The sequence below is a fragment of the Pipra filicauda genome, unplaced genomic scaffold, assembly GCF_003945595.2.
Source record: "Pipra filicauda isolate LSUMZ 115617 unplaced genomic scaffold, ASM394559v2 scaffold1_size10287979_pilon, whole genome shotgun sequence".
Lineage (NCBI taxonomy): Eukaryota > Metazoa > Chordata > Aves > Passeriformes > Pipridae > Pipra > Pipra filicauda.
In genome coordinates, this window is record NW_024104310.1 from 5,816,396 (window position 1) to 5,829,858 (window position 13,463).

Below are 13,463 nucleotides of genomic sequence, written 5' to 3' on the forward strand. Positions count from 1 at the left end.
TCCGCACGGGCCCGCGCCCGCAGATTCGGCACGGGAAGGGAAGGGAAGGGATGAGATGGGATGGGATTGGGAAGGGATAGAAGGAAGGGCCGGGCGGGCGGCAGGGGGAGCGCGCGCGCGCACGTGCGGACAGGTGGGGGCGCGCACGCGGGGAGGGGGCGCGCACGGGAGCCCCGGGAGCGCTGCGCCCCCGCGCGGCGGGAGCGCGGAACGGCGGGAGCGCGGAACGGCGGGAGCGCGGAACGGCGGGAGCGCGGAACGGCGGGAGCGCGGAACGGCGGGAGCGCGGAACGGCGGGAGCTGCTCCATCCGCACCCCGCCACCCCCTCGGGGAACACACGGCACGCCCCCCAAAAGTGTGGCTGTACCTGGGGGAGAGGGGGTACCCCCGAGCAGCCCCCATGGCCCACACAAGGGTTTGTGGGGCAGGATGATAACGTCCACCTCCCCCACACACACACACGGCACCCCCTAAAAAGTGTGGCTGTACCGGGGAGGGAAGCACCCCATTGTCCCATTGTGAGATTCCCCCTGACCGACACAAGGATCTGTGCGTGGTGGGGAGCGCTGCAACCCTCGCGGTGCGAGTGGGGAACGGCGGGAGCTGCTCCATCCACCCACACATACACCCCCCCAGGGGACACACGGCATCCCCCAAAAAGTGTGGCTGTACCTGGGCAGGAGCACCACACAGTCCCTGAGCATCCCCCCAGCCCTCACAAGGGTTGATGTGTGGTGGGGAGCGCTACAACACTTGTGGTGTGTGTGGGGCAGGCTGGTACCTCTTTCCCTCTCACCCAGGTGACACATGGCACCCCCCCAAATGTAGCTCTACCAAGGGGAAGAGTGCACCCTACTGTCCCTGAGCACCCACCTCCCCACAGCCCACATCAGGGCTTGCATTGTGTCTCTCTGTGGTGTGAATGGGGCAGGGTGATACCTGCTCCATTCTCCTCCCGGGGGACACATGGCACCCCAAAACTGTGGCTGTACCTGGCCAGGGGCAGCCCGCTGCCCCTGAGCATCCCCCCCGGCCCGCACAAGTGCTTGTGTGTGTCGTGGGGAGTGCTGCAACCCTCGTGGTGAGAGCGGGGAACGGCGAGAGCTGCTCCATTCACACACACCACACCCCCCCTCAGGGGACACACGTGGCACCCAAAAAGTGTGACTGTACCTGAGCAGGGGCACCACACTGTCCCTGAGCACTCCCCCCAGCCCTCACAAGGGTTTATGTGTGGTGGGGAGCACTGCAACCCTTGTGGTGTGTGTGGGGCAGGCTGGTACGTGTTTCCCTCCCACCCAGGTGACACATGGCACCCCCACAAGTGTCACTGTACCCGAGGGAGGGAACACCTCACTGCCCCTGAGCACCTCCCCAGTCATACCAGGGCTCGTGTTTTGCTCCTATATGTGCGCGGGGCAGGGTGGTATCTGTTCCCCCCTCCTTTAGGTGACGGGGCACCCCCACAGCTGTACCCAAGGAAGGGGAGGGAGACACCCCACTTAGTAGCCACCTCTGGTCCACACCTGGGCTCCAGTGTTGCCCCACTGTGGGGTGTGTGGGGCAGGGCACAACTGCCCTGTTCCCCCCTCCTTCAGGTGACACATGGCACCCCCAAAAGTGTACCTGTCCTTGGAAGGGGTGCACCCCACTGTCCCTGAGCACTCCTCTGCCCCCATATGTGTGTGGGGAAGAGTGGTACCTGTTCCCCCCCCTTTCAGGTGACACATGTCACTCCCACGAGTGTACCTGTACCTGGGTGGTGGAACTCCACTGTCTCAGAGCAGCCCCCTCACCCCCGGTCCACACCTGAGCTGCAGTTGTGCTACCCATGGTGTGCATGGGGCAGGTGACATATGGCACCCCTACAAGTGTACCTGTCCCCAAGGTGAGGGGCACCCCACTGTCCCTGAGCACCCCATTGGCCCCAAAGCACCCCACTGGCCCCAAACCAGAGCTCACATTGTGCTCCCCTGTGGTGTGTGTAGGGCAGGGCGATACCTGCTCCATCCCCCACTCCCCCTCAAGGGACACATGGCACCTCCAAAGTGTAGCTGTACCCGAGATGGGGGCATCCCACTGCCTCTGAGCACCCTCCCCAGCCCTCAGATGGGTTTGCGTGTGGTGGGGAGCACTGCACACCCCTGAGTCGTGTGTGGGGCAGGGTGGTACCTGTCCCCCCCCTCCTTCAGGTGACACGTAGCACCCCCAGAAGTGTAGCTATCCCTGGGGGGGGACACCCTATTGCACCTGAGCACCCCTCCCATGTACCACCAACCTCCCCCAGGCCACCTGGGCACGGTGTCCCCTTGTCCCAGAGCCAGGTCTCCAGCACATGCCCCTGGCCCTGGGGCAGGGACGTGCTGGGGGCCGAGGGAACGCACGGGGGGGGCTGAGGGGGGTGATATTATTTTTTCAATCAGCTGCAGCTTTTGAGCTCCAAAGGCTTTGTAGCTTTTGGGTTCAGCCGTGTTTTGTTTTCGGCTGATCCGCGGTCTTCCCTCGCTGCCTGGGGGCTGTGCTGGGTGGGCAACGCCCACTGCCCGACCCTTAGGGAGGCTTTAGGGCAGCAGGCAGGAGGCCAAGTCCTGCTCTTCCCCCGTGTGGTGGGTCTTCCCTGGGAGCCAGGCCAATCCCATGTCAGGCAGAGGAGCTGTGAGGAGCACGGTGCCACAGGGGGACTTCCCACCCCGGGAGTTAAAGCCCTCCAAGGGGGGAGAATCCAAACACCGGTTAGGTAAAACAAAATTTAAGACCAATTTTTAAAAAATACATTCCCCACTGCTTCCCTCTTCCTCCACATCTCCCCTTCACCCCCTCCCACCTCCTGGAGCCGGGAGCATCGGCACTGATGTGATGTTGGCGTAATTGGAGTATTCCAGCTGCTATTTTGTACCTGTCTGTTTATTTGAGAGACAGCCTCAACCTCCTAATGAACGTGCCTGAATATTTATCTGCTGCTGCTGAATGGTGCATTTGTGTTTCAAATGCTTAACTGTTATTTTTGTTTAGCTGCAAATTGCTGTTTTTATTTCGCTGGCAGTACCTGCTTGGAAATTGCTCTAGAACGAGGTTAATGCCAGGCTTTTTTCTATTCCTGATTATTTTTTTGTTAATTAATCCAGTGCTGATAAAAGTGTAAGGACTCTGCAGCCCCCTTCTAGCTTGTCGTGGAGCTAAGATGTGAAGATTGTGGAATCAGCCTCAGAAGAAACTGGCTCATGTGGAGGAAGGAGGAATCCCAAGCAGCTGGGATAGTAGAGGAAACACAGGCAGAATTCTCAGAGATGGGAAACCCCCGTGACCAGGAGCAGCTCCATTCTACTGTGCTGTACCTGGAGCTGTACCAGGTAGCAGCTCTTTTCCAAAATCTCTTTTTTTCCCCCCACTCCTAGAAGATTTCCTCAGAGGCAGAGCACAATTGGTCCCCAGGGCAGCACCCTGCAGCCCTCCATCAGGAGGATGGAGAGGGGCCAGACTGGTGCCTTGAGCCTTTTTCCCTGCATAAAATTCTGACTTGCACATGCTGCTGGCCCCAGCATTGTCTCTCCTTGAAAACAAAACATGCCTGGGACCACTTCCCAGTACCATCACCAGCTTATATGGGACACCCTCAACACAAGGGCCAAAAAAACCTTCTCCCTGCCCATTCCCAACTAACTGTGGGTGCATCTACTCTCCCAAAGGACTTTAAAAAGCATCTGGCCTGGGCTTGCACAAGGATCTGACTTCACAGACAACTCAAACTTTCAAAGTTGTGTTGTTTCTTTTTTAAATAAAGGAACAAAGCAACAAAAGAAAAAAAAATGGAAGAAAAAACAGGGTGGACACATTTCTGGAACAAGGTTAGAGGTGGGTGGGTTAGGGAGTGCACAAGGAAACCCTGACTGCCCCTTTGCAATGTTGCTGCTGAAGACTGAGAGCGTGATTTGGAATCCTCAGACCCAGGGCACACTGCTGGATCCTTGTGAGGTTGTGTGGGATGGGAGGAAAATTAGGCAGGATTTTGCACCAAACCACAGTGGTAAATGAGAGACTGTGAGCAAACTGGGCCCCCAGAACCGGGTCACACCTGGGATTGGCTGGACCCCATCTCCAAGCCGGTTTCAGTGGGAAGGGCTAAATACTTCTGGGAATCATCAAGAGACTAGTATCAGAGCTAAAAAAAAAAAAAAGCTGTACATCAATATGGGGCTGTGTGCAAGGACTTTGTACATCCTCTGCTGATGGAGGGTCTTTGGACTGGGACACAGACCCATAATGTGCCAGTACCATCTCCCTCATCCTGTTGGACCCCAGTGTGCTGCCAAACTGCTCCAACCCACTCCAGCACAGAGGATTGCTGTTGATCTGATGCTGCAGAGAGCCCCCGTGCCTGGTGCAGGTTTGCAAGGAGAGCCCTGTACTGGCACCATTTTTGACACCTCTGTGTGCTGGTGAACCACCAGTGCTCTCGGGCACACCATCACCACTGGTTAACATCTCACAACTGCCCAGAGCTCAGCTTTTCCCCTCCTTTTAAATCTGATTCCAGCTCTGTGTCTCTTTGCACTTGATAAGCATCTCGGGGAGCTGTTTCTTGGTTCTCTGCTCTGCAGCTCTTCTCAAAAGCACCCCAGGGAGCAAGATGGGATTGTAGGGATCACATTACTCCATCCTCTTCTGGGGTGGCCTTTGAAAAGCTGTCTCCATTCTCCTTCCCTGGATATGAGGCTGTGCTGTGGGGGTGAAATGGGACATGTCACCCCCACGGTAAAGGGGAGCTCCCAGCACAACAGGGGAGATTTATAAGGGAATTTGTAAGAGATTGTATAAGGGAATTTGCAGGAAGACACAAAGGAAGAGGGGGTTCAGGCAGCCCCCTGTCTTCAGCTTGAAAACTTTTGAGTGCAGAAACAGAGGTATCAGCACCCCTGAAAGATCCGGGTGGGTGGGGGTGGGGTGTATTAAACAGATACAAGAAGGGAGAGAAGAAACTTCGCTGTGTGTCCTTCCTGCTCTCTCTCTCTGGGTCCCCATGGGCGCCAGTGGCAGGAGAGGGAGCAGCGAGGCCACAAAATGGGAGGGAAGAGGGAGTCTGCAGTGGATGAGAAGGCATAGAGAGGACTGGCGAGCCCTGTTCCCGCCACGAGTGATTTCTGTTAAAGGACGGAAAGGAGTTAAAAACCCTCCGCAGGGGTGTAAGGAGGGAGAAAGGTGCAAGAAGGGGAGCGGGAAAGATCCACGGACAGGAGTACACGGCTCCTCAGTTCACAAATACATTCACGCTCCACCTCATTTACATCTCGGTGCATTTTCCTGGCAGATGTTCAAGCACCTGCTGGCAGAAACCCCTCGGAAACCCCCAAACCCGAACCCAATACCCCCGCGTGAAGAGGGATGGTGGGGAGGAAGGAGTGTCGGAGGGGTCTGGGTTGTGTTTTGGTGGGGTTTTCTCTGCCGGGGTTGGCAGGGGACGGTGTCCCAGTGCCACTAGATGGCAGCGGCCCCGCGCCGCCCGCTCCTCGCCCCGCGGCCCCGCTGCATCCCGGCCCCGGCGCGGGGCCTCCCGGCTCCACAGCATCCCCGCTGCGCTTTGGGAGGAGCGGCCTGGGACAAGCTTTCCGTGCCGGGATGCCTTGCAAAACCGAGGGGCACCCGAGCCCAAGCTAAAGGTTCTTTCGCAATGCGGGGCGACGGCGGGGACGGTCCTCGGAGGCTCCGACGCCTCCCCGAGACAAAATCTCCCCTTTTCCTTCTCTCTCGCTCCCGCTTCTGGTTTCTTTCTGGTTTTCTTTCCTTTTTTTTTTTCTCTCCCTCTCCAAAGTGCCTGCTTTTCCCTAGCTCGTTTCAACCTTCGGCGTCACAAAATCAGGCAGATGCACCCCCCCAAAACACAAGCTGAGCTGCAGCAATGTGCACACACGGTCAGAGCTGATTTCCCAGCACTGGGGGATTTTTAGGCTGGCAGTAAACTAAGCAGGGCCTGAGGCAGGCTAATAAATAGCTTAACCTGGCTTTCCTCTATAGGACTGTATTTTTTTAGCCTTCAAAACAGTGTGGCTGCATCCAGCCTGCTCCTAGTGCACAGCCCCCAGCTCCTGGTTTGCCCCAGGGAAAAATGAGGGGACAAATACCTGGCCCTCATCCAGACTCATGGCACAGAGCATGCATATAACCATGGGATACATTCCCAGCTCCTGTTTTCATCTCTGGGGGTAAAATTAGCTGCAACAACCAACCATCTCTGCTCCTTTTGGCGTATCCCTCCTCCTTTGAACCATTCCAAGTGTGATGCTGCTCTGCCCCTGGATGCCACCTGCAGGGAAGGGTGTTCTGAGGGTCCATCTGCTCGTGGAGCTTCCACTTGCTTTACTGTCATCACCCCTATTCTGGATACAAAGTATTGGGCTATCTGGATGTTACTGAAACTCACCCCCTCCTGGGACAGGTCTTTTTTTAGACTGAAATAGGAAGCACAAAACCTCACCCTGAGCTTCCTCTAGGGTTTGGTTCTTCCTAGAGGTTTCTCCTTACTGGAAATTTCTTTTCTGCACCTCTGGCCCTGATCCAGCCAAATGCTGAAGCACACGATTAGCTTCAAACCATCCGGTCCCCCACATTCCCACAGCGCTTTCTGGTCCCCTCGTCCCTTCTCACCTTGGGAATGCTCATGCCTCTCCATGCTCCTGCTGTGAGATGATGGGTCTCCTCACTGCCAGCAGCAAGAAGCAGGAGCATCATCTTGCTTTGCTGTGCACCAGCCACAAAACTAACCCTGTACCCATGCAGGGAGTTATCAAATCTATTTTGTGTACTGTGAGGGCGTGTGAATGCTGCACAGGAAGATCTGGGCTCCCGAACCATGAGCACCTGCAGCCCTGAGAGCTCATGTCTACAGCTCAGCCCATTCTCATCCTCTCTGCTCTCTCCCCAGGGGATGGTCAGGTAATGCTTAAATTGCCAGTAGTGCCTGTGAATATTTGACACTGACTGAGATGGCCAAGCAAAATCCCTGCTGCTGTCACTGACAGGGACTCAAAAACTTGCCCCCATGTCAATGATGTGCCCCAATACCCATTTTCCAGGGAGAAGAGCCACCAATTCATTCTGGCACAGGCCACCAAAATAGTCTGATGCATTTGGTCACACCCTCCCAACAGCTTGGATCCTGATGATGATCTCCCAGGTTTGGTTGTGCAAGAGCTCTGATGGAAATTCATGACGATTTCCCAACCGTTCCACTGCTGTGAATTTAAATTCCTAAAACCCTAATGCATGGAATTGAACTGCATATTGATTAAGGGCCTTTTATGATGTCTTGCAGAGCATATTAATAATTATTTAAAACTTGTATTCCGGTTTAATGACTCCTGTCACCAGCACTTTGCAGTGATTCAGTCTTGACTTTTAATTGAAATGCTTTAGTTAAGACAAATTGCTTCAGACAGAGAAGGTGAAGTGCTCCTCCAGGTGTGTGCCATGGGGGGAGGGGGGGCTTTCAAACTCAAGGGTCCCAAATTCCCAGGTGGCTGTGAGACTCTGGAGAGAAGTCTCTGTCCTTCGAGTGGGTGTGTGTGTCCTGTCCTACGAGAAGCCATTTCTTTGGACTTCCCCTCTGAGCACTGCAGAACAAGTGTTTTGCTGCTCTGGCACTCAGGGCAAGGTCATGGGAAAGATTAATAACCTCTCTCAATAGGGCAGCCACATCTCCCTTATGCAGACCATGGTGGCACCTCGGTGCTGGTGACACTCATATGTCCCACTTCCAACAGCACCAGTGCACATTCATGAGCCAGACCAATCTGAGCCAATTACTGCTGTCACCAGGCTGAACACCTCATGCCTCCTTAGTTATGTTTTATTTTTCCTCTACATGTGATCCCAAGTAGCTTCTTCCCGGCCTTGAAGCTCATTCTGAAAGGGCACCTTGGCTTGGAAACATCCCTGGAGTATTTTGTAGAAGCAAGAGATGGCACCTAAGGGCTGCCAGGATGAAGGTAGTCCAGCTTGGTGGAGACAGGACCTCATTTAATATTTGCTGACCAGCACAGAAGACAGGGGTCTGTACTGTGGTTTGGCGAGAAGACAAGATCTTGCATGTTATGCAGCCTTTTTTCAGTGTTATCTTCCTGTTCCATGGCTGGAGACTTGAAAATGGGATAGGAGGGGGTTTATCTTTGCATCCCCTTTGCCTCCGAGGAGGGACAAGCCCACAATAAGTGCATCTGTGAATCTGCCTCCTCTGAAAGGAAATCAATATTTTTCCATCCACTCTCTGGTGGGACAGGATGTTGAACAGCAATCAGTGCTTTCACCCCCATGCATGGGCCTGGAGCCAGGGGAATTCCAAGACCACAGGGATTTCCAGGTCACACTGCACGAGCACAGGATAGGAGAGTCCCCCCCTGCATCAGAGGGGACCTCTGACCGTGAGAGCAGAGATTAGTACTGGCCATGACATGTTAGAATTCTGGCTTAAAAAACCCTTACTACATCTGCTAAATGACTGTTTGATTTTTTTATGACTGCCTGTAAAACATGAAGCTGGGATCCAAAGCGCTCCTCTCCACCACGAGTGGCTTTCCTATAAGTCACTGGGCATTTCCCCAGGGACTGAGTTGTCTTTCCAGGCCATCACATGTGCAGTACAGCTGTGCTTCTCATATATGAGGGAGTTGGAACTGGATGATCTTTATGGTCCCTTCCAGCCCAAACCATCCTGTGACTCCGTGATTTACATCCTGAGAGGAGTCACAACCACCAGGGCAATTCAGGTGATGAATAACCATCACCCCATGGAAGGATATAAAGAGAAAATATTTTGCCAGACGCTGCATTTTTTCCTTAATTTTTCACTTTGTTCCTTCTGTATTTTTAGCTTCTGGTGCCTTCCTTGTCCCACCCGTCAAGAAGAAAGCCCTTTATCCTGTCAACCAAAAATCAGTTCCTTTACAACAGCTGGATGAGTGCCCACCTTCACTGTCTTGCTTCCCACAGGGGCTCTCCTGAGGTGATACACACCCATTGCTCCCTAGATGGACCCAACCTGATTTAGCAAAGAAACTCTGCAAAGCAAATGTTTGCCCCTGTGATGTCAAGGAGTTAAAAATCATGAGCTAAACCTCCAAGTCCCAAGCTGAGGCATCCTCCAGACCCAACGTCCACATATTGGCCTAATTTTCTCAGATTTATAACCAACAGTAAGAGCTGTTGGGGAGGCAAGAGTGCATTCACCTATGTCTTGACTAAAGGAACACGTGTGGTGCTGAAGTTTGGGTGTATGAATAGGGCCTTGCCAAAGATCACCCAGACTTCCCAAATTGTGGTACTTTGTGCACATGGATAGACCTAAATGTGGCCCTTGTGAAAGAGTCCATCAAATAACCAACACATCCCATCCTCTTCTCCTCCCCATTCTCCAGTGCCCACAGATGACAATGGCATTACTGTGGGACTTCCAGAGGGCAGTAATTTATTATTAAAATGGTGGTTATTTATAACAAAATGAGCCTTCATATGGAAAAGCCCAGGGAATTGCCCTAGCTGTGCCCTGGTGTGGCTCTGTGCTTAGGGACACCCTCCCCTCACTGTGGGACCACAGCACTGCACATCATCTTCCAGAGTGACTTCAAAATTCAGTGACTTCAGTTTCCTTTTGCCTGGAGTCAAGAGTTCAGGAGTTTTGTTGTTCAAGGAGAAAGCAAGATTCTGTCCTCCTCCCACCCACCCTCCTTTTTTTTTTTTTTTTTTTTTTTGTGTAATGTTGGAGTTCCTTTTCTTCACACAAAATGAGTGAGGATGCTGCTGGTAACCTCTGCGGAGAAGGTACATGTTATGTCCTGCCAGTCTGTGCCCTCATGCCTCTCCCATCTCAGAAACACACGCCCACAGGCCAGGATGCTGCTTTCCTTATCCCTCAGGTGCTCAGCAGCAGAAGGTGTTAGGTGGGATGGAAAAGACCTGCAGGTGAAGGAAGAGCTGGAGGATCCCATGGCTGAAGCTTAAAAACACCCACACAACAACATGTGATTCTTTCATCCTAGTGATTCTGAGGGTTGTTTTTTTTTTCAAAGTCTGGTGAGTTTCCTGAGTGGAGATAGAGCTGCACTGCTGTAATATCAGGCTTCTTCAAAACTGAGCCCTACACACAGACCCACATTTGCTGAAGGGTCTCACCTTCCCAATGACCCATGTGAAAGTACTCAACCCAGACACTCCTCACCACTCAGGGCAACTCAGAAGCAAGAAGAAAAGTGTCATAGCTTGAACTCATCTTTAGTTATCTGAGATTTTTTCCCACTAAATCAAACAGAATGAAATGTCCTACCAGCATGGGCCATAATTCATGACCGTGTTGATTTCTCTCCCAGGTTGCAGTGACATCAGTAAATAACAAAAGACTGGATCCTGTCAAAGAAATCAAGGAGGAGATATCAGAGGTACTGGGCAAATGCTCTCTAAGGGACATGAAAACCACAGCAGCCTGTGAAAAACACATGACATTTAACTCATAAAAAATGTGAGTTTAATGCAGATTTGTGTTTCTATATTGTAGCATCTGGAGTTTCCAACGAGTGTGACCACATCCTCCTTGAATTCAGCAAGTCTTTAGAACAGAACCACAAAGGAAGCACAGAAATTATTTATTTAGGGAGAAAGAAAAGCTTTTGTTTTCTGTTATTTTACCATTCTGACACAATCCTGCTTCTTCTGGGACCTGTGTTATGGAACCAGTTCATCCTTGTCCCAAAGGACATACCCCAGTCTTCCATCTTTAAGACACATCCCACTCTCCTGCCTTTGAGACAAGGTAATAATATTTTCCTAACACAATAATATTGTGTTATTATACTTCTAGAGCATCTAAATAATGTGCCAGAATAAGGAAACCAAGTCTCACCTGCTTTCTTCTCTTCAAGCTAGTGACAGACCATGTCAGGGCATCCTTGATTTTCCATCTCTCAGCCTCCAGCAGCACCTGTCAGCAGCCCATCTGTTGGAGAGAAAACCCATTTGGCTCTGCTCTGTAGTTATTTAAGGACAGGGACAACAAATGCTTACATCATTCAGGAGCCTGGGACCCGTGGGAAGCCATCAGGTTTTGATTGTTAACACACACCAAACTTGAGCGTTGCCTGATGGGACAAAGCTGGTGGGATATAAATGTGTTCCCATGATCCCATGGCCATGGTTTCTTTGACAAATCCAGAGCACACATTGCAGTATCCATGGTGACTGGCAGCCTGTCCATCCCACCAGCCAGCACAGCCACATTCCCAGGCACACCAGGACACGGGAGTGCTCGTGCCTGGTGGAGAGGTTTGTGGAAGGCACTGCTTTGAGGATATGCTGATGTTCCAGGGTCACTACCTTAGCAAAAACCTCATTAAAAACAATGAGGCAGGATGTCACTGCATTGCCAGGGCATAACACAGCACCATTTCCACAGCTCCACTTCCCAGATTCCACCTCCAGCAGTGCCATGTAGGAACAGTGACCCCCAGAAGTGGCCTTTCCCCTCAAGACAGGGTGGTGCAGATGAACACCAAGCCTTTGTGCTGGGGCTGGCTGTCAGGAACAGCAGATGGTGCAAGAGGAAGCATGGCCAGCAGGATCAGCCAGCTTTTTTTCTAGAGGATGATGAATCAAAGCCAGCAAGCTCCTGGCTCCTGTCCTGCATGGTGTCCAGTCCAGGAGAAGAGAGAACTGGTGGTGGATGGGTTGGGCCATGAATGTGGGAAGATCTCTGAAGGAGGGAGAGTGTTGAGAGCAGGAAAGTGAAGCTCAAAGGGTTGTGCTGAACTCGCTCTAGACTGGGTGGGGCAGAAGACCAAAACATGAATCAGCTACTGAGCACTGACACGAGGCTGGTCTTGGCCCTTTGGTGTTGGCTGCCACTGCCTCTCCTCATCCCCAGTCAGTTCAGTACAGGCTGGACAGGATACACCTGGCAAAGGGCCTGCTGAAGTGGATGAAATCACCGTGTTATTGCAGCCTGAAACTTCCTACACCCCTTTTTGGAGTGGTAGCACCACTGATCATTTCCCAGGTGTGCCTTCTCCTCCCCCAGGTATCTACTCTCCTGGGAAGTGTAGGACAGCTGAAGGGGGTGCTTGGTTACTGTAAATGAACACAAACCATTATATTGATTGTTGCTGCTGTACTGGAATCACTTCTGTTCTTCCCTGAAGTATGTAAGAGCAAGATGGGCCAGAGCAATGAACCATAGCTGAGGAGAACCAAAACCACCAAGGGCTTCTGTGGCTCTCTCCCTGCTCCATGGGAACCAGGAAGGATGAATCATGAGGCATGACAATCCTCTTGGTCATGGACTGTGAGATACCAGATGGCCCTGAATAAAGTGGTGTTCCAGGGAATCCCTGGCTATCCTCTGGAACAATACATCTAGCCTAACATCAGGCTCCAGAGACCTCTCTGTGGCAGGGACAGGGCATCCCACTGGTGCCAGCATGACTCCCAGTGCCCTTGGCCTTCACACAGATCATGGCTTTATATTCCCCCAAGTCTCTAGGTCTACCCTGGAGGACATGGGTAGAGGTGGAGCAGCAGCCTCTTGTTTCTAGTCTCACCAGAGACCAGTGGAGAGGTGACCAAGAGGGACAGACAGCTGAACCCATGCAAGCCAGATAGCTCTGCCTGCTCCCAGTGGGAACTTGGAGAACATCAAGGAACAAGATCTCCCTGTGAGTTCTTTCCTGTTTCTCCACTGTTCTATTTCTCCACAGGGGCTGACCTGGGCCCCTCACTCAGACTTACCAGCTCTACCTCATTTTTCTTTGTGTAGGTGAGTTGAGTCGCTCAGGAGTCCAAGTGTGTGGGATGCTCTTCCAGGGAGTTTCATAGGAAGGGAGCAGCAGTCCTGCCCTGAATATGAGAGGAGAACTTTATCATGGCTGGTGGTTACAAGGAGTGAGGAAATATGGCAGTAGGTCAGGAAAGGTCGGGTGAATATCCAGCAGAAAAGGGCAAACCCCACCCAGTTTGCATAGAACGACAGAGTTGTCTAGAGATTTGGAGTACAGGGAGCAGAAAGATGGGTGGAGGGCTTGGGGGAGATGAGCCTGGATGAGCTGCAGGGTACCCCAGCAGGGAGCTGAGAAGAGCAGCTGAGAGATCTTATGGTAGAAAATCTTTCAAACAATGCAAAATCGTTAGAAACAATAAAACAGTCACTTTATATCAGGTTAAATTTCTGGTTCTTGCAGCCCTGGCATTTAGATCTGGCCCTAAAACTCAAATTACTGCTGTTTGATGATGATGTTTTTCAGTGTCTTGAAAATCTCACATATATTCTCCAGTGTAATTGGTCTAAAACAAGTTTTCCTTGTTTTTCTGGTACCAGTGTCAGTCAGAGCTCTTAGGTTTTGTAGCCTGCTTGTTTACACTGCTTCAAGCAAATCAGAGTCAGGCCCCTGGATGTTGTGGTGCCTTTCACCACATTCTTCCTTCTGCCTTTTTT

General features: G+C 52.1%; 1 long non-coding RNA gene across 1 annotated transcript; it reads right to left on the minus strand.

Moving 5' to 3' along the window:
* Positions 1-10,262: 10,262 nt before the first annotated feature.
* Positions 10,263-11,126, minus strand: LOC113994431. Its single transcript, XR_005563317.1, has 3 exons — positions 11,045-11,126; positions 10,884-10,976; positions 10,263-10,390 (listed from the first exon to the last, which is right to left on the minus strand). It is a non-coding gene; the product is annotated as an uncharacterized LOC113994431 (long non-coding RNA).
* Between the last annotated feature and the right edge of the window lie 2,337 nt (positions 11,127-13,463).